This window comes from Trichosurus vulpecula, chromosome 2, assembly GCF_011100635.1.
Source record: "Trichosurus vulpecula isolate mTriVul1 chromosome 2, mTriVul1.pri, whole genome shotgun sequence".
Lineage (NCBI taxonomy): Eukaryota > Metazoa > Chordata > Mammalia > Diprotodontia > Phalangeridae > Trichosurus > Trichosurus vulpecula.
The window spans coordinates 154973175-154995453 of NC_050574.1; positions in this window are offsets into that span (position 1 = coordinate 154973175).

The following is a 22279-nucleotide window of genomic DNA, read 5'->3' on the forward strand; positions in this document are numbered from 1 at the left end:
CTCCCTTAACTTCTCCTCTAAGAATCTGCAACCACTTGGTGCATATATGTTAAATAATGATATTGCTTCATTGTCTATGGTGCCTTTAGCAGGATATAGTGTCCTTCCTTACTTCTTTTAATTAGATCTATCTTTGCTTTTGCTTTGTCTGAGATTAGGATTGCTACTCCTGCTTTTTTTTTTAGCTGAAGCACAATATATTCTGCCCCATCCTTTTACTTTTACTCTGTGTGTATCCCCCTGTTTCACATGTGTTACTTGTAAATAACATATTGTAGGAGTATGGTTTTTAATCCATTCTGCTATCCACCTCCATTTTGTGGGAGAGTTCATCCCATTCACATTCACAGTTACGATTACAAACTGTGTCTTTTTCTCCATCCTGTTTCCTCCCACCATTTATGCTTTTATTTTTCCCTCCTCCCTTCCACTCCTCAAAAGTGTTTTGCTTTTCACCACTGCCTTCCTCAATTTACCCTCTCTCTTGGTTTCCCTCCCTTATCTTATACCCTTCTCCCCTTGCTACTTCTTCCCTCCCTTCTGACCACCTGCCCGCCTTTTCTTTCCCCTTTCCCCTCCTACTGCCTGTACGACAAGTTTGATTTCTGTACTTATCAGAGCATGTTATTCTCTTCTTGAACCAAATCCAATGAGAGTAAAGCTCATATACTACTCTTCTCCCTCCCTTCTTTGCCTCTACTATAACACGCTTTTGTGCCTCTTCATGTGATTTAATTTACCCTTTTCTACTACCTCCTTACCTCTCCTCCTATAACCCTCCCTTTACATCTCTTTTTGTTTTTATCATTATATCAGTTATTTTATACTGACACCAACAGTCTATGTGTATCCCTTTCAATTGTCATAATAACTGTACTATTCTCAAGATTGACATATGTGTATACATACACACACACACACATATATATACACACACATATGTAACATATATAAAACAATATAATCCTATGTAAGGATGTAAACAATTTGCCCTTATTGATTAATGAGGTTTGTGGGGGGTTCCCCCCCCCCCGTTTACCTTTTTATGTCTCTCTTGAGTTTTGTATCTGAAGATCAAATTTTCCATTGAGTTCTGATCTTTTCATCAGGAAGGTCTGGAATTTCCTTATTTTGTTGAATGTCCATCTCCTTGCCTGAAAAATTATGCTCAGTTTTGCTGGGTAGTTGATCCTTGGTTGTAGTACAAGCTCCTTTGCCCTTCAGAATATCATATTCCAGTTTCTCCTGTCATTTAATGTAGAAGCTGAAAGATCCTGTGTGATCCTGACTGTAGTTCCATGATATTTGAATCATCTCTTTTTGACTGCTTGCAGTATTTTCTCCTTGACTTAATAATTCTGAAATTTGGCTATTATATTTCTTGAAGTTTTCAATTTGGGATCTCTTTCAGGGGGTAATCAGTGGAGTCTTTTGATGACTATTTTCCCCTCTGGTTCTAGGACCTCTGGGCAGTTATCTTTGATAATTTCTTCAAAGATAGTGTCCAGGCTCTTTTTTTTTCATTGTGGTTTTCTGGTAGACCAATAACTCTTAAATTGTCTCTCCTGGATCTATTTTCCAGGTCAGTTGTTTTTCCAATCAGATATTTCACGCTTTCTTCTATTTTTTCATTCTTTACATTTTGTTTGACTACTTCTTGACGCCTCATAGAGTCATTAGCTCTATTGCTTAATTATAATTTTTAATGAATTACTGTCTTCATTTTGCTTTTGAGTCTCCTTTTCCAATTGGTTGATTTTACCTTTCAGGGTGTCATTTTCTCTATTTAGATTCTGATTTTGCTTTTTAAAGATTTGATCTCATCCGTGGTATTTTTTTTTCCATTTTTTTCTTTTACTTCCCTAATTTGGTTTTTAAAATCCTCCTTTAGCTCTTACAAGAATGCTTTTTGGTCTTGAGACCAGTTCACAGTCCCTTTTGAGGTATCAGCTGTGGGTATCAATGCTGTCCTCTTGTGTCAATGTGTCAATGCTATCCTCCTCTTAATTGGTATTTTGATCTTCCCTGTCTCCATAAAAATAATCAATGGACCTCAGTTTTTTCATATTTTTCTTCATGTTGATTAGCTTTCTCCTGGTTTTACAGTGGACTTCTGCTTTTGGGGCTCAGGGAACTCTGTCCCAGGTTTCTTGTTCTTGGAATTGTGAGCCTAGTTCCTGGCTTTGTGTGTTATGGCCTTCAGTTTCCTGAGGTGTAGGGGTGGGGTCATCTGGCTGCCAGAAGTCTCCTCTTCCCCTGGGGCTACTCTCCAGCATGGGTGGTCTTAGCCATGGTCTATGCTGATGTCTGCCACTTTCCCTGGCTGTGCAAAGGCACATTTGGGTTCCTGGTGTTGACCATAGCTGGCTCCACCCTTCTGGGACTCAGGAATTCCCACTGTTTGGCTACTGAAGTCCCACTTCTGGCTCCTCTGTTCCAGTGTTTTTCCTGAGGTATTCTCTGGGTCAGGGAGGGAGGGATGAGAGGCGTTTACCTGGCCATTATGTCTCCCGAAAGTTCAAGAAGGTGAGGTTCAAACCTTTGGGCTGCAAGCCTCAGAAGTGGATGTCTTGTGGCTGCAAGTGTTGTGCTGCTGCCTCCCATTGCTTCAACAGACTCCCTTCCTGTTTTGGGAGGCCTGGGGATTTCCACTGGTTTCAGGTACCCAGATTTCTCCCAGCCTGGGTCGCTGGCTGGTTTCCTCAGCTGCTTTCGCTTTGGTGTGTTCTGATGCTGCTCCACACCTCAGGTGCTCTCCCAGCCTACAGATCTGTCCTGTAGATCTTGTGGACTCTCCTGGCTTGGAAATTTGGCCCACTCAGTCTACTAGTGGCTTCTAACTCTCTCAAATCTGCTCAGATTCACTTTTTTAGAGGTATCTGACAGAACTTGTGAGAGAGCTCCAGTAAGACATTGTTTTCATGTGGCCATCTTGGCTCCACCCCCCAAAATTCTATGATTCTATGAAGGAACATGTTGGGCAGCCTACCACTAGATCTGCAGCTATAGAAATAGCCCTAGATAGTATTCCCTATGCACGGTGTGGAAAAGGTACGGCAGTGAAGGCTGTAGAAATGGGGCAGAACAAAAATGTATTCATATATGTTAGAGTTGGCCCTTAAAATCACCCCTCTTCCTCCCCCTGCCCTCTCGCTCTCTCTCTCTCTCACACACACACACACACACACATATTGTTTCATTTTTGTCTTTGACTATCCAATTTCTAACACCATGCCTGGCATCTAATAGACACTTACTTTATAAAAGCTTGCTGATTGATTGATTGATTGATTTCATTCCCAGCTCCTTCCACTCATTCTCACATGGCATAAACATGAGGCCCTTTGCCATCATGGTTGCCTGACTCTGGACACTCTTTAGCTTCTAAATGTCTATTCTAAAATGTGGTGCCTAAGACTGAACAGAATATTCCGAATGTGGCTTTACCAGAGCAGAGTACAGAGAAACCTATATCTCTCTTCATGTAGACCAAGATAACATTAGCATTTTTTTTTTACTACCGTATCACACTACTCAAAACAAAACAAACATTCTTAATTCTTCAGCCATCTATAAGACCCAGCCTTTCTGACCTTTAAAAAAAGCTCTGGCAAAATTAGCTGGGAATATACTAGATGTCCAGGTGCCCTATTTTTTGATATTTTGTTACTTTTTAGCTCAAACATCTACAGATCTTTGGGAGACAAAAAACTGTCTAGCTTTTATAGGTAGAGAAAGAGGGACTGATCTCCCCTGGGATTAGTCTGTTGTTGTTTAGTTGTTTTCAGTCACATCTGTCTCACTGTGACCCCATTTGGGGTTTTCTTGGCAAAGATCCTGGAGTGGTTTGACATTTCCTTTTCCAGCTCATTCTATAGATGAGGAAACAGGGGCAAACAGGGTTAAGTGACTTGCCCAGTGCCACATAGCTAATAAGTGTCTGAGGTTTAACTTGAACTCAGGTCTTCCTGTCTCCAGGCCCAGCAATCTATCCACTGTGCCACTTAGCTGCTCCTGACTCAGTGTAATAAAGACAATTATTTATTACAATATATGTGTGTGTATCTCCCACATATATCTCACATATATATATATATGTACAGATGTACAGATGTATATATATGTTTGTATAAATATATGTATATGTATATCTATCTACATCTGTATCTATATCCATCAATCTATAATCTCATTCCCTTATAAAAATTGCCTATAAGCTAGAGCAACAAGAACTCATTTTGGTTGGATGGGTCTATTTTCAGTTGTTGGGCTTTTTTTCCCCTCTCTCTGTACCCTTTTTTTTTTTAGTTCTTTGCCTGATGTCCCAAAAATTTTGCATGGGCAAGCAGTTGGTCCTCTTTTCTGTTCTGCAAAGCTGGCTAATCATTCTCTGACTCTGCCTCTGGCCTTGGAAATGCTGGACTTCTGTCGGAAGCCAGATATGATGATTAGCTCTGTTCCTAGCACCTTCCTTCATTTCTCCTTTCCTCTCCTTTCCTGGTAGATCTAGACACTTAAAAGACTTTCAGTATTGAAAGGATTAACCATTTGCCCCCTTTGGGTACATGTCTGTTAGTGCACCCACAGTTTGGAAGCAGTTTTGTTGTATTTGAGTTGATCATATCTGAATCAAGGTTGAATGAGTGGCCTGGTTGGTCCGTGGTAAAAGGATTGCGTTTCATTCTGAAAATAAAGACCTTTTCACAGGAACTAGGTTTGTCTCTCGTCTGAGCCTTTCTTCAGTGTTTGGCTTTGAACAACAAATTTGGACCCAAATAATCTTCAAGGTGCCCCTGATGTTTTTCTCCAGCATTCCCCACTAGGAACTCTTTCAGGGTTTGTTTGAAGACTCTTCACATCAGAGTCATAACTAAGAATCCTAGAATCTGGGGTAAATTCAGCTGAGGGGCAGGGCAGAACAGAGTGGAGGATTACTGTCTGTGGGACTATTTGCCAGCTCTCCGCATACCTTGGTCCTGACTAATTGCTGTACTACCAATATCCTCTGAACGCAGTGCAGAGAAAACCCATGCCCTTGCTCTGAACCAAACCTTTATTTCAGGGATGGGGAAACTGAAGCCTGAAGGCCACATGTGGCCTTCTAGGTCTTCCGGTGTGGCCTTTTATATGAATCTAAGTTTTAAAGAACAAATCATTTCATTAAGGGGAATAGAGTCTGAGAATAGGGTCTATTCCCACAGGGTCTGGGTACCTGAAGTGCTCCCTTTGTGTGGGCCACTGGTGGTTAAGGAGGACTTCCTGGCTCGGGCCTGGGACAGCGGGTTCCTTACCTCTTTGTTCAGGGTCCCACCTGCTCTGAAACTACAATATTTCTTTACTGGACCTCTTCCTGGGACCAACCAGCCAGAGTGCTGGAATGTCTTTGCCCTCTCTTAACATATGTGGAAGAAGCACCCCTCCCAAGATGGCGGCTGGGAAAAAGCCCTAGTGACCTCTCCCTTATTCTGACTTTGCTTCACACCAAAGGTGAAAAGAAGTCCAGGCAGCCCCTCCCTGCTGTAGTTTGGCCAGGACTGAGCCTATCTTGTCCTCTGATACTCATCTATTCACTTCAAACCAAAGAGTGAAGAAAAACAATATGTAAAAATCCCCTAAACATTTAAATAAGGTAATTGTCATGATAGAAAAGGCCTCCTCCAACCTAGTCAGCACCACCAGGCCAACTAAGAGTGTCTTCTACCTGTCCATTCTCCACATACCAACCACCTCAGCCCAGTAAAGAGAAGGGCCTAGCTCTTGCCTCTCCCAATAGCCTGGGGACCTCTTGAAGGAATCTATTCCATTAAATTATAGTGACAGGAGGCAAGTTTGGTTTGTAGCTGTCAAGAAATGGGGGCAGGCTTTCTTAGGCAAAGGCTGAGAGACAGAGCCTCAAAGACTCCTCATCCCAGCAAATAGAGTTAGTACAATTCAAACACTAAGCACCCAAAGCAATATGGCAAAGCAGAGAAAGTATTGAGCTCAGAGTCTGGAAGTCCCAGCTTCAAATTCTGCCTTGGACACATGCTAACTAGGTGACTCTGGGAAGGTTACTTAAGCAGCAGTACCTCAATCAGTTCTGTAGGACTTACCTAACAAGTCATGGCTGAGCTACCATCTGTGTTGGTAGATGGACTTCCTAAGCCAAGAAGTTCTTTACACTGAAGAAATCATACATCTTTCCAGTGTTCCCATGCTATGCACAAAGCCCTATGCATATGGGGTGAGTAAGATCCAGTTCCTTCCATCAAAAAATTTGTAAACTAGTAAGCAGTGTTTCCTGTACAGAGCAATGCTGGGGTGTACTATCCTAAAGAAGTGATGATGTTCATTATGTTGGCTAATATTTGTTTTTAATTAATAGTATAACAATAGGAACCTAATAAAATGTAGAAACGAGATAACTGTTCTAATGATAATACTAATAAATAAGTGTCTTGTACAATAAGAGGAACACATTTCTATAGCACTTTAAGGTTTGCAAGTTTCCTTAGGTACATTACGTCACTTGATCTTCCCAACTACCCTGAGAGGTAGGTGCTTAGAGGGATCATCCCTATTTTATAAATGAGGAAACTGCCTCTGTGACTTGTCCAGGGTCACAAAGCAACATTAGAAGTGCAACATGATTGATTTCACCAAGAATAGATTCAGCATGGTATAGGGCAGGGATGGGGAACCTGCAGCCTCAAGGCCATACATGGCCCTCTAGGTCCTCAAGTGTGGCCCTTTGACTGAATCCAAACTTCACGATTCAGTTGGCCATACTTGAGGACCTAGTGGGCCACATGTGGCCTCGAGGCCTCAGGTTCCCCACTTCTGGGGAAAGATTGGGGGTGGGGAGGTTGGGGAGGGAAGGGAATAAGCATTTTTATCATGTCTTTTACATACCAGGCACTATGCTAAGCACTTTTGCAGACATTCTCTCATCACTTGCTATAAGTCAGAAGACTTGGGTTCAGATCCCACCTCTGATTCTTAGAACCTGTGTGACTGGACAAATAAGTTAATGGCTCTAGGCCTCGTTTTCCTCATCTGTAAAATAGATTAGCCTCAGAGGCCCTTTTCAGCCTAGTTCTATGATTCTCTAACTCTCTGTGACTATATAAATATGGCTGGGGGAGGGGATGGAAGTGAAGGGGAGGGAAGAATAATGTGGTTTTCATGAGAAGATATTGAAGAGGAAGAACAATGTTGCGAGAGCTCCTAGTCCACTTCCTCGGCTTTACCGGCTGCCATAGATGGCATCCACATCAGAACAGGACCACTGGGAAACTGAAGAGTAAGAGGATATTGGTTTCAGCATGGCAGATACTAATCCCTGGCTCCAGATGTAGCATTGCCTCATGCCACTTCAACTGGGATGGCTTCCAGATAATGCCACAGATTGTTCTAGAAGAATAAATGCTCAGGAGTCAACTATTTCACTGGCACAGTTCTGTGGTGAAATTCTGTGGGACACTCCTGGGAAGGCATCAGCTACCTTCCTGTTTCATTATACAGAAGACCCAAGGAGCACTGGGAAGGATGGCCTGTGACCCTCAGGTTTTCAGAAGGGAATTGGGATTTCTGAGCCCCCACAACTTCTTCCCCAAGTGTGTCAGGCTTTTGTGACCCTTGAGCCAGAAGTTTTGGTATATGTACTCTTGCAGAGAGTTTTCAACAGTTCACCTGGGAGGTATCCAAGCTCTCATATTTCAGGTGAGCACTGGGTGGTTTGTTCAGATGAAGAAAAAGCACGGTAGTTGCCAGTGAGGTTCTGGAAATTACTGGCTACAGCCTGACTACATGTCTACACAGTCAACCAACCAGTCAGCCAGCCAGTCCTTGATCTTATATAACCCAAGTAACTAGGGCTCCAGCTTTGGCCCCTGGCTTTGGGGTAAAGCCTTGGTTAACAAGCAGGCAGATCATAACAAAGACTCCAGATTCCAGAACTGCAGCTCTGAATTCTTGAGAGATAGTGTAGGCCTTTAATACCTATGGCAGAAAGGTTTAGGGAAAAATGTACAGGACTTTACCAGAGTAAAGAGCCTTGGGTTCAAAACCCGCCTTAGAGACCAACCCACTTAGATCTCTGAACTTCAGATATTTCTTTATCTGCAAAATGGGGATAAAAAAATACTGACATTTAGTACACCAGAGTTTTGTTGTGGGGCGGGGCAGAGAGGGAGGAGGAGGCAGAGTATTTTATCAATTTGAACACTACATAAGTGGGTATTAACAGCCAAATTTTCACACCCAGAACAAGTGTCTGGACTAAGGATGTAAAAGAAATGTGGAGGGGAAGGATGGGCTGTAACAATGTCAGTTATTCTAACAAGGCACAGAAACACACATTGTTTTCATAGGGGCATTCATTGGATTGCTAGCTGAAAGACACCTTAGGGATCCTCTAGCCCAACCCCTTTATTTTACATAGGAGGAAACTGAGGTCCAGAGAAGGGAAAATGACTTACACAAGGTCATCAAGCTAACAGAGCCAGGAATGAAACTGTAAAATCATAAGGTTGTGGAGTTAGACCTATAGGGGAGGTTAGAGGTTGTCCAATCCAACGGTCTTATTTTCTAGTTGAGGAAACCGAGGCACAGAGAAATGAAATCGCTTGCCCAAGATCACAGAGCTAGCAAGTTACAGACATGGGATTTAGACCCAGTAGTTTTGACTACAAACCCAACAGGGAATAGAGTCTATTCCCACAGGAGCTGGGTACTTGAAGTGCTGCCTTTGTGTGGGCCGTTGGTGGTTGAGGAGGACTTCCTAGCTCGGGCCTGGGAGATGGGGTGCCTTACCTCTCTGTTCAGGGTCACACCTGCTCTGCCTTTATTCAGGCAAAGAAAGATAAAACCCAATAATAATGAGGACAAAGCCTGATCCATCTCATAGGTGGAGCAGACAGAGATCTTACTGTATAATTTGAGGGGCACTGAAATGCCTCTGCCTGCCCACTGGCTGTCACAATGCCTGAAATTCCCATCATTAGCCACTCCTTGGGATAAGGGATCAAAAGTCCTTATTAAACTTACCCACATTAGATGAATGACTAAGCAAACTATAATATATTAATAAGATGGAATATTATATAGCTATTAAAATGACAAGCATGCAGACCATGTTGATACATGGGAAATGGCCGTGTGAGTAACTGTTGAAGGAAATAGAGATATAAGAAGAAGTATTTAGAGGAGAGGAGATGTGGGGAGAATATGATGACTGTCTTCCAATTGGGAAGGACTGGAGAAGAGGAATTAGGTTTTTCCTGTACAGAAGTGGGATCAGTGCTGAAGGTTACAGAGGCAAATTTCAGCTCATTATAAGAAAGAATTTTATAGCAGTCAGAATTGTCTAAAAAAGAATGGACTGACAGTATATAGGGAGGTGGACGCTGGAGGTGTTCAAACACAGGCTAGAGGGCCATTTGGGAACAGTGTGTAGAAAGGATTCCTTCTGGGCAGCTAGGTGGTGCAGTGAGTAAAGCACTGGCCCTGGAGTCAGGAAGACCTGAGTTCAAATGTGACCTCAGACTCTTGACACACTTACTAGCTGTGTGACCTTGGGCAAGTCACTTAACCCCAATTGCCTTGCCCTTGCCTTTCCCCCTCCAAAACAAAACAAAACAAAAAAAGGAAAAAATTAAAGGGATCCTTCTCTAGTGTTTCCTTAGACTCTAGGAATCTATGTGTTTAAACAATTAGTAAGTAAAGGCAGCTGAGCACAAATTTTTATACAAACTGGTCACAGTGTGTGTGTGTGTGTGTGTGTGTGTGTGTGTGTGTATGTGTGTGTGTATTTCACAATGAATTAGCAAAGTATATGAGCAAATAGTTCTCAAATAAAGAATTTTAAATCTTTAACAACAATACGAAAGATGGATTCGAATCACCAATAGAAACATACGAATTAAAACAACTCTGATATTTTACTTTATTCAGAGCAAACTACCAAGGACAAAGTATAGGAGTAGTCAGTGTTGGAGGGAAGGTGGAAAGACAGGCACATTGCCACACTGCTGGTGGAGCTATGAATTGTTCCAACCAGGGGTGGGGAACCTGCGGCCTTAAGGCGAGGCTTCAGGTTCCCCACCCCTCTCTCTAACCATTTTCAAAAGCAATTTGGTATAATGTCAAAAAAACTGACTAACTTATTCATACCCTTTGACCCAGAGATTTCTCTGCTAGGCATGTACTCCAAAGCACATCTAAGATAGAACTGTCCTACATATATGAACATGTTTGTAGCAACATTTTCTGTGGTAGCAAAGAACTGGGAAACAAAGTAGTCGCCTATTGATTGGAAGTGGGGGAAGATGGTTAAACAAATTGTGACACATGAATGACATGGCATATGATTGCCACAAGAAATGATGAATATGAAGAAAAGAAAGATGTCTGGGAAGATTTATATTTGAAATGATGAAAGTAAAATAAACAGAAACAGGAAAAAATATGCCCAATGACTACGATTATGTAAATGAAAATAATAACAACAACAACAACAAAAAAAAAACCAACGAAACTAAGCACTGTGAAATTATAATGACAAAAATAAAACATGAAATACAATTGGAAACTAATTTAGAGCCCTATAAATTATTAGTGCTTTATCTTCTTTAGGTTCTTTTTTTCTGTGAAGTTACTCAATCTTATGATAATTTCTAAAAGCTTCAGTTACAATTTAGATGCGTTACTTGGAATGATTTACACCTTGACTATTAACACTTTATGGTGAATTTTTTTTTTACAGATTAACTCTAGTGGCCAAAGGGAGTCCCAAAGGAATGAACAGACTAGTTTTAATGGAAGGAGAGAAACTGTAAGGTTAAGAGTATAAGGGAGTGGGTGGGTGTGTGCCCAGACCACATATTCTCTTTGAGTGTTCTCTCTGAAACATGATCATGGCACAGACTTAGATTCAGTGATGAGGCTGGAATGCACAATATTTAAAGGATGGCAGGCATTTCACTTTGAAGCTTGTGTGGATAGATAAGAGAGGAAAGAACAAAATGGCAGCCACATCTAGAACACAGCGGAATTAGTAGAAGGGATAGAAGCAATAGTCATGAAAGGCCAGCAAGTCGTGTTGTTGGGTTTCATCTCCAATTAGCAAAAGAGGCCAATGTCCCCCTAGACCGCAGATGCCACTGAAGAATAGAAAGGAAAGTAATGAAATAGTGCCTGCTATATACACTGGTCTCTAACACCCTTCTCTGAGTGAACATGTATATTTCTTTCCTGATGCGTTGAAGAGAAAGAGTACTTAAATTGTTGTGTTTGTCCTGCCTTCTCAAAGAGGACCACGACATCAGGGAATGACGGCATGACTTGGGATCCATTTAAACTCCCAGATTGGGAATGAGTGCCAGGGATGTTTAATATCTGATTCAATTTGTTCTTGGTGTCTCCCAGGCCTACAGCGCTCTATGTCTTCCTCCTCCTGGCTTCTCTGACTTCTTTCAAGATTCAGCTCAAATCCCACTTTCTACAGGAGGCCTTTCCCAGTCTGCCCTGGCCCCTGTTCCAAGTGCCCTCTCTCTAAGTTTATCTTCCACTTACACAATACATACCCTGTATGTACACAGTTATTTGCACTTCGCCTCCCCTTTTAGGATGTGAGCTCTTTAGAGTAAGGACCGTATCCTTACCTTTCTTTTAATATCTATTACTTAGAATAGTGCAGAGCACGTGACAATGGGGATGACGATGATGTTCAGTCATTTTCCAGTCATATCTGACTCTTCATGACCCCATTTGAAGTTTTCTTGGCAAAGACACTAAGATGGTTTGCCATTTCCTTCTCCAGCTCCTTTATACGGATGAGGAAACTGAGGTAAACAGGGTTAAGTGATTTGTCCAGGGTCACACAGCTAGTGAGTGTCTGAGGCTGGATTTGAACTCATGAAAAAGAGTCTTCCTGGTTCCGAGCCCAGCGCTCTATCCACAGCACCATCTAGCTGCCTACTCAGCGCATAGTAAGCACTTAATAAATAGTTGATTAATTGGCTCTTATTTTCTTGCTGTTTTTTAAAAATTAAATGTTTTTTTTTTGCTCTGAATTCTTATGTTATATAGCCTAGTCTAGAACAAAGAGATGCAGCAGTGGGGCCTTATGGCTACAACTTTGAATAAATGACTGCCTCAACAGTACATGAACCTGGAAATAGCTTAGAAGGGGGTCACATTGAGGAGCCCTTGAGCTATTGGAGTGTGGAATACTCACTTGGAAGGCAAGTCGTAGAAGAACACCACAGTGAGGGAACCCTGAGCAGACAGATGGTTGTGTGAAAGCACTGAGAGGCTTATTCCAAAGGAGATTCCACTTTCGAAGAAGAAGGGGGGGGTGCCATCTGGAGATTGGAGAACACTGAAGCTCAGCTTGGCCCCCTTGCCAGTTTTGTGTAGGGCGAGGACCCAACAATATCAGAATTGGGACCCTAGTCACCTCAGTGGATGATGATGACGATAGCCAGCTAGCATTTACATGGCACTTAAAGTTTTGAAAAGTGCTTCACAAACATCTCATTTTATCCTCACAGCAACCTTTGGAAGTAGGCACTATTATTATTCCCATTTTACAGATGGGGAAACTGAGGTAAGCGGAGGTTAAGTGACTTGCCCAGGGTCATACAGCTAATAAGTGTTTGAGGTCATAATTGAACTCAGGTCTTCCTGACTCCAGATCCAGCACTCTAGCTATTGTGCCACATAGCCGCCTTTGACTCCAATCTAAATTCAAGAGATAATAGTGTCTACCATCCTCTGATCCACTCAAATAATATATGTATTCAGAACCTCAGGTAATCTTTTTCCCTGTTTGTCCTTATCTCTGTTCAATTTTACCCTTTGTCCCAAACTGAGTTTGAATCCTGTTTCCCCCTTTTCTTTCCTTACTTCTATGTTTCTGACCTCATTTTCTCTTTGCTGTGCCTACTACCCTCCTCCCCCAGACCCTGATGATCTCCTAGCCTGAAAACCCCTCAGGGACTAAACACACTGCCTCATCCAGAAGAACTCAATCCTTATCCCAACAGTAAGACTCAATGGCCAGCAGGAAGAGAAAACATGATAGCTGTAGTTTCACTTTAAGTCAACAAGCATTTATTGAGCACCTGCCATATGCCAGGCACTATGCCACTGCTTAGAATGTACAGACAAAACCAAACAGCTCCTGACTTCAATAAGCTTGCTCTCTACTTGAGTGTAGGTAAAGGACAATATGTAAGTAAATATGGAAATACAAAATATATGCTAGATCAATATGAAGTCATTTCAGGAGGACCACTAACACTTGGAACATCAGAAGCTGTCTCTTGTGAGAGGTGGCACTTGAGCTGAGCTTTTAAGGCAGACAGGAGTTTCAAGAGAGAGTGGTGAAAAAGAAGAGCACTCCAGGCATGAGGAACAGCCTGTGCAAAGGCTTGCAATTGGGAGATGAGATGCTGTGTATGGTTAACAGCCAGTAGAACAATTTTACTGGAATGTAGGATGTGTGAGGGGCAATAATATAAAATTAGTCTAGAAAGATAGGTTGGAAGCCAGATTTCAGAGGATTTTAAATGACAAATTGTGAAGTTAACCTTGTCCCAAAGCCCATTGGTATGGGACTCTCTCCTTATTGATGGAGATGAATGCCCCTACCTGCATGAAAGGAAGGATGGAGTTGGCAAGAGGTAAGAAAGCTCTAGCTTTCATCAGTCCCCTTCAGGACTCTTTGGGGCCAGTTTCCTTTGGGACTGGTCAACCTTCAAGTCTTCTTAGAGAATTAAGTTGTTTTGGGAGCTCCTGGCTTCCAACTTTGAGAGAGAAGATGGAAAAGGCCAACTCTGCTTCAGATTGCTGAAGGAAAGGATTCTGGAAAGCCATCTTCACTCTGTCCCTATTCCCAACTTGCTACTCTAGAGACTGCCGGGAGCTTCCCCTTAGGTGAGAGCTAGGACACTCTCTTGGTTGAGCTGAGTCGCTTTGCTTCCATCGGGAAAGCTCTTTCACTCTGTATTGTCTGATAAATATCCTTTTTTAAATATCTTCTCTGATTTCTATTGTTACCAATTGGATAAATGAGTTTCTTTGCTATTCTCTGTGTGTGTTCATTACGGAACTGGTATTTGGTGGGAAAAGAGTCAAGCTTTGGATATAGAGATTGAGGTTCTCATCTCCCCCCCAAATGACAAAGTGATAAGAAGTTGGATGGAACCCAATCATATCCCCTAGATGAACAATATTTAAGGGAACACGTAGGTATACTTCTAGCCTGGTACCCTCTCTCTCCGAGGAGAGGAGGTTGGGCCTCCTGCTTTCTCTCCTGGAAGGAATGAAAGTCTCCTTTGGAGAAGGTGGGAGGAGGTGAGCCTAGAGATGTCTATTCTGCCTCCTTTCAAGTCCGCCAATGACAGGCCTTCTTGCCACATGTGGGCCTCTTCCCATGGGCCCTCACTTCACTCTTTACTATATGTACTCAAGGAAATACAGAACCACTGCAGCTCCTTAAGCACAGTCAGACCTGTGTTTTAAGAATAGCAACTTGGCAGTTGTGGGAAGGATGGATTGGAAAGGAGAAAGATTGGAATCAGGGAAACCAATTAGGATAATAGGTGGCATTTATATCATACTTTGAAATTTTCAAAGTGCTTTACAAACATCTCATTCTTATTTTCACAACAACCCTGGGAAGTAGGGGATACTGTTACCCTCATTTTTCAGATGAAGAACTGAGACAGACAGAAGTTGGGGCCCTCTCAGAGTCTCAAGGGTACTAAGTGTCTACAGTCACATTCAAACTCAGGTCTCTTCTTGATTAGGAGTCCAGTGTTTTACTCTCTGTGACACCCACCTGCCTCATAAGGCAGTAAGCTATTGTGATGGTCTAGCAAAGGTGATGAGGGCCTAAATGAATGTGGTGGCATATGAGTGGGGAGAAGGGACAGATATGAGAAATCTGGAGGTAGAACTGACTACACTTGGAACTGACTAGATGTGGGAAAAGGGGACAGAGAGGTGAGAAAGAATCAGGAATTGAGGATGACCCGAAGGTTTCTGATCTGGGTAACTGGAAAGATGATGGTGCCCTCAAAAGGACTAGGGGAATTAACACTGCCCTTTCTCAGCTTCTGAAAGGACTCTCTACCATTAGCAGACTCTCATTAAGGTTTTTCCTCAAGAAAGGCATCAAAGGCCTAAAGAAGGAGGGGTAGGAGAAGGAGGAAGAGGAGAAGGAAGTAAGAGAATAAAGAAGGACCCACTGGGGGTAGACCTCTCACTGATTATATGTTTACTTTCTTGACTCCATCTAGGAAATCCTTGATGGTTAGTGGAAGGAGGAGGGAATGACTCTGCTGGTGGGCTCACTTCAGGGAGTTGCCACATCTTATTTTGCTAATGTCTAGGTTGTGCTCACTGCCTCCTTAGGTGGTCTAATTTAGGCCATATGCACACACTTGGGGACTGTGTCTGTGGCTGGGGCCTAACATTTCCACATTTAGATTCTTTAATAGTCCTCATTGGGATAATAGCACAGTCCAATGAGAAAGTGACTTGCATTTTCCCAAGTTAAAATTGCCAGGCCAGACCAGACTCTCAAGCCAGAAGCAGCATTGAGAAGAGAATTTGGCCTGGCTTGGATCTTGGTAATGGAACAGCCACTCTCCTGTGGACTGACCAAACCCTCCTGAGCCTGAAATCAAGTCATGTGGGGTGGGAGGGGGGGAGGGAAGGTAGACTTAATAATGAAAATGCTTTTGGTGGGGGGCGGGGTAAGGGCTTAATTTATTTACATTTGTTCAACTCTAATAGCAGAACAGAGCCTTAGGGATGCAGGCCTCAGAGAAAGTGTCTTTTTTTATTATAACAATGCAGATGGAAACATCGCAGTTTTATTAGAGACCCTAAACCACTCCAGAAAGCTAAGGCAGGCACTGGAGACAATAGCACATTTTTGCTTTGGCGGCTGGTTGAAACTGGCCACATTCAGGGTTTTTTTTTTTAATTTTGTTTTGTTTGTTTTGTTTTGTTTTTAGCAAAGGTCTTCAGACTTTAGAAGGACCAGCTTGCAAAGGGCTGGCAGAGATCAAGCTTACTTGTTCCTTCCTCATATTCTAGGAAGGAAGGAAGTAGCCACTGGACCCTAAAAGCTCTCTAGGGAAGGAAATTCCCACCCTTCAAGACTAGTCACTAAGTCTCCCAGGTCGTCCATTCAGACTGATCTCCCTTTACCCTCTTAATAATCAGGGAGTTACTCTCATGCTGCCACCAAGCTGAGCTCCTCTCCTCTACATCTGACCAGAAGGGCTGAACAAAGACCACCTTGGCCTCCCTGGCATAAGAAGCTTCTATTTTTTCCTCTCATCTAAAACTTCAGCTAAGGAAGTGATATTTGAGTCAGTGGTGTCCACTTCAAAGGAGAGTCGTTTCGAAAGCAGTCAGAGTGGCTCTTAAAAAGAAAGACAGGACCCAGAAGAGTTACCTGACTTGAGAAAGATCACACAGGAAGTTAGAGCTGCCAACCTTGGGGCTCAAGGCCATTCTCTCCCCAGCCACTCAACTTTAGATACCCTTAGAAAAGCCTACACATCTTGGGGTTCTATTGTAGTGTGTATTAGATTGTGAACTTCTTAAAGGAAGGGAATGTCTTTTCCCTTTCTTTTTTGTCCTCAACTCTCAGCACAGAGCCTGGCATACAACAGGTGGTAACTGCTCATTGACTGACTGACTAAATACGAGGATGGGGGAAAAGAGGAGGAGGAGAATAAATCCTGGCCTTTGTATCCTCCCTATTATTTCTCAGCTTTTTCTCAAGCTAGAAGTAGGGCAGCATGATTGTATCACAGGTGTCTTTTTTCTGAAGAAAGTTCAACAAGGAGCCTGTTCAGAATCCCTTTGGAATCTTTGTCCATTGAGGCATAGCTTCAAGCATAATTGTTCAAGTCAATCTCTTCAGGTCCACTTAAAATGGTAAGAAGGACTCTTCCTTGCCATTCTCAGAAATGAAGAAAACTAAGAAACCATCGTCTAAAGGAAGGCTGTCAGGATCAATTGTTTTTAATCTAATGATCACACTTAACTATTAAGTTAACTTTATGCTGTGGCCTTCAACTGAAGTCCTCTAAATGTTCCTCACTCCTCCCTCTCTGTTCTCATTAATGCATTCCAGAAATCCTATTATCTTCCATAGAAATGTCTCTAATACTGACCCAAGTCTGTAAAAGACTACAGAACTATACAACGATCATTCTGACCTTGACTTAAAGAAAAGTCATCGAGCTTTCCTCTGCCTCAGTGCCCTCATGAATAAAATGAGGCAGTTGGATCACATGGTCTCTAAGGTCCCTACCAATATTAAATCTGTCATCTTCCTTTCTATTCAAGTTAATCCAGCAAACATTTATTACACATTTATTATGTGTTCAGTACCATGCTAGAGTTTGGGGATACAAAGACAAAAATGAAATAGTTCCTGTCCTCAAGTAGCTTATAGTCTACAGGTTGGGAGTGGGGTTTGGGTAGAAAACCACAGGTATTCTCATAAGAATACATACATATATACATACATACAAAATAAAAAAAAAACAATTTTTGGAGGGGGGAATATGGACAAAACTATCAACTGACAGAAAGCCTTATACTCCTACTAGACTGTAAGCTTTATGAGGATAAGAACTGTATTTTAAATATTGCTTCATCACTCTCCTTTCTGAACATAAGGTTCTGCACAGTTTGTTGAATTGAGAGAATAACAATAGGTCTGTCATAGCCTTTGGATATGCATAAAGTTATTTAGATTAATTTTTCAGAAGAGTGCTACATCTTCATAATTATTAGCAATAATGACTATTTATTGAATACCAAAAGTGAATAAGTTGGGCTATTTTCAGGAATTTGTGCTAATGAAAACATCATTGTCACTCACTTACTTGTCAATCAACATAGCCATAGTGTTAATTGGCTATTACGCCTTGCTGATTGGTCTGATGTCTGTTGACAACTCAACCAGACAATAACAAGGGATTTAGAAGGGTTATAAAATCGTTTTCACCACCACCACCCCCATCCCCAGCTGATTCAACACAAGAACACAGTCCAAGGCAGTAGTTTAGTGTCTGAAGATGAAACATGTCTCCAACTGCCTCAGAAACACAAGAGTGACAACAAAAATTACCTAACCTTAGGCTGTTTTCTCACTTCTTTATTAGTTGGAGAGGAAAGGTGGACATAGAGAATGGAAGAGAGAGTAAAGGGAAAGTGATGAAGGGTGGATCCAGAGAGTACATTCTAAGCAAAGGAAGTGGTCTAGTAAAGGCCTAGGGACAAGAAAATGCATGTGAAGGGAGCCTGTCTTTCAGTATGCACAGTGTGCTCAGCCCAATGGGACACTACACAGAGGATAAGTAGGCCTCCTTCCAGAAATGTATGATAGAGAACCCTTTTCCCCATGTTAGATCATATGCAGGTATTTAATGACTTTTTTGTAGACTTACTGTGTAATGACAAAAAATTTTGTTTTGTTTTGTTTTGAAATTGGCTATTAAGGTGGAACTGGGTGTGCTTACAAAAGACCTGAGGTAAGGGAAGCACTCTCTTCCCTGATGGCTTTCAATGAAGAAAAGGAACTGTAGGTCTCAGGCTCCCTCTGTCTATCTGACTCTGTCTCCATCTCTGTCTCTCTCTGTCTCTCTTCTCTCTTTTTTTTCTCTGTCTCTGTCTCCATCTCTGTTTCTGTCTCTCTCTCTCTCTGTCTCTCCCTTCTTCATCCTCTCTCTATCTTTCTGTCTCCGTCTCAGTCTCCCTCCCTCCCCACCCCCACTTTCTCTCTCTGTCTCTGTGTCTCTCTGTCTCTGTCTCTCCCTCTCTGTCTCTGTGTGTGTCTCTGTCTCTCTGTCTCTATCTCTCTCTGTCTCTGTCTCTTTCTCTCTCTCTCTCTCCTTCCCCCTCTCTTTATCTCTTTGTCTCTGTCTCAGCCTCCCTCCCTCCTCATGCCCCATTTTCTCTTTCTCTGTCTCTCTCTGTCTCTCTCTCTGTCTCTCTGTCTTTTTCTCTTTCTCTCCCTCCTTCCCTCCCTCCCCTTCTCTTTATCTCTTTGTCTCTGTCTCAGTCTCCCTCCCTCCCCAACCCCCACTTTCTCTCTGTCTCTCTTCTTGGTCACCATGTGGCCATGAATGAGTGTCACAGACAAAACAGGCCAGGTTAAGACCTTATGAGCTTTGAAAGGTCAGAAGAATCATTAGAAGTCCATCAGCTGGAATCCATGGCAGAGTTTGCTTTGAGCCTGATAAGGAACAAATGCTAAGCATAACCACTTTGATTCAGCCCAGCAGGGAATCAACTCAGAAGCCGAGAGAGAGACGCAGCTGAGAGAGAGAGTCACATCTAGAAAAGAACCTGGAGGAGGAAATAGATGGTCATCACCTATTTAAATCCGAGTCCATTCTCCTTGAGAACCAAGGTGGTAGTGGAGAAAATGGGCTCTCAGTCTTGGAGATCTTGTACTTTGCTTATTATTATTCTTTTTCAGGTTAATAGCCCTTTGTAAAAGCCAACTAATATTAATTGGTTAATTGATATTTAGAAGATATAAATTGGCCATATGTAAATCTAGCCCTATATGCCCAAACATGTAAGTAGGTTTACATGTGGGATGTGGAGACCTAACTAAACACACACATACATACACACACGCACAGGCACATGGTCCCTCAGGGTACCCCTAGAACCCTGAGGAGAGAATAATCAGTCAAGTTATGGAAATAGCCCCAGAGAAAGTTCTACATGAGCACCAGTGGTGACTTTTGAACCCAGGTGAAGAATCTAGGCAATAATCCATTTAATACAGACCAAAACAATGTGTTGGCCTGGACTATCCTAACAACTACCCTCTACATTCCTGCCTTTGTTTTGGTTACCAAGACCCAACCCCTGCCTATCCTTTGAATAACCTCTCTTAGAGATGACCTCCATATTTTAAGATTTTTTTTTCCCTCTACATAGAGACTCCATTGTCTCTTCTGACAAAAAAGAGTTATAAGATGCAGAAAGGAAGGAGGCCCTATCTCTCTATCACCAGGCTCTCACTACGAGTTTCATTACAATAGTCACTACATGGTAAGTAGATTCTCTTAGATGCTGCACACATTTCAGGAATGAAAAAAAAGTTTTGCTACCATTGTTCCTCCAAACTAGGATATGAATAGAAGGAATATTCCTCCAAATATCTTTATATGTGACAGATGAATAATGTAATAAAAAGCCAAGTAGAGAATAAAAGTCACTTTATAGAAATGAAGCAGCAGCAAAAGGAATGAATTGGACCCCTTGCAGAAGAGAAATGCCACACCAGCAGTTTTTTTTTTCTGTCTCTGTATAAATTCAGCCATCAATCACAACTCACACCTGCCCTTCTGCTCTATGCACAAAGAAGCCAATTTACCGATGCCCACGCCTCCTGCAGGAGGGGCAGAATTCTGAACAATGTAGACCCAGGAGAAGCAGAAAACTGACAGACAGACGCATTAGAGAAATTACAACAAATTGTCTAAAGCAGCTTGCAAGACATTCTCCGGAAGAAGGAAAAAAAAACAAACCTTGCCTATTTTTGTTACTAAGAACATACGGGGCTGCATTTTCAAAGAATGCATAAAGTGGTAATGCTCAGGGAAACAAATGGAAATATTTTTTTGCCAGAGTAATTTAGGGAATTAATGTCACAAAAATGGAACATTTTGAAGTCACACAAAGTAGGTTCAGATCTACTCTATCAAGAATGAGTTTCCCAAATTCTGTAGTATACCAATTACAAAAAACAACAGAGCCTGACTGGGAAATAGAAGTGGAACTGAACATTTATTCTGATGGAAACTCAGAAAGTAGAAAATTTTTTAAAAAATTTTTAACCCTTCTCCTTCCAGTCTCTCTTGTTCACAACTGCCAAATTAATTTTCCTGAAGCTCAAAAACTGCTCTACTTAAAAACCTTCAGTGTCTCCCCATTGCCAACAGGATAAAGTCTTTGCAAGTCTATCAGTTGTCTTCAAAATCAGACATTCTCTACTAGCCATCTTGAGAATCCTTTGTGGACAAGGCAGTCACCTTCCTTGGCACAAAGTTTGCTTTCAGTTTAAGTCATCCATTTCATGCAAAACTAGACAAAAACTGAGGGTCTCCACTAAGTATGTATGTGTTCTTGACAATTATCAAAGCCCTTTTGGAGGGAGCTAGTGTGTTTCTACCCGTCAGCATCCCTGCCGTCTGCTCTTAAGTTACAGAGGAGTGGTTCTCTTCCCCACAAGAACAGAAATCAAGCTCTGAAGTACGTGCCCTCATTGCTGCCAACAAGTGAGAATGTCTGCATTGTGGGCACTCACTAGAGAATTCAGTCTTGAACTGATTTAGATTTGGTATTTGCCAAAGATGAAAACCACCACATATTTGAAAAATAGTCAAATGAATGTCTCTGTTCAACAAAAGGAATTTAAATGCCTACTGTGTTCAGAACAGGGGTAACTAGGTGGTACAGAGATTAAAGTGCCGGGACTGGAGTCAGGAAGACTCAGTTTCATGAGTTCAAACCTGGCCTCAGACACTTAATACCTGTGTGACCCTGGACAAGTCACTTAACCTTATTTGCCTCAGTTTCTTCATCTGTAAAATGAGCTGAAGAAGGAAATAGAAAATCACTCTGAGTATCTTTGCCAAGAAAACCCCAAATGGGGTTATGAAGAGTCAGACACAGCTGAAACAACTGAACGAAAAACAAAAAAATGTGTATAACACGTGCCAGGTACTGAATGAGAATGGAAAGGCATGGCCCCCACCCCAGTGAGTTTACAGTTTAGTACGGGAATATGAAAAATTCACAGACTGTGACTGATACTTGAGTGTGTATGTGATTCTCTTGGTGTAGACTCTTCCTCCAGAGATATAGGGTACAAATACTATACACATGTATTCCCCATCCTATGCCATATTTTTCCATGAATAAAAATGAGAATCACATAATCACATAACCTCCAAGTTGGAAAGGTCCTCAGAGCCATCTAGTTCAACCCATAGCTGAAGACCTTTTTTTGGGGGGGGAGGGGGAAGCAGAGCCACTCTCTGCTAAGGTGGTCCATTCTGATTTTGGACTTGACTCCAATGTGTTTTTGGAAATCAGTTGCCAAGTTTTGTTAATTATCCCTCCATAGCATCTCTCCCGTTTGTCTTCTTCTCTTTGAGCAAGCAATATATCCTACAGTGGATAGGGCACAGGGCTTGGAGTCAGGGAGATCCGGTTTCAAATCATTGCATCCCTAGTG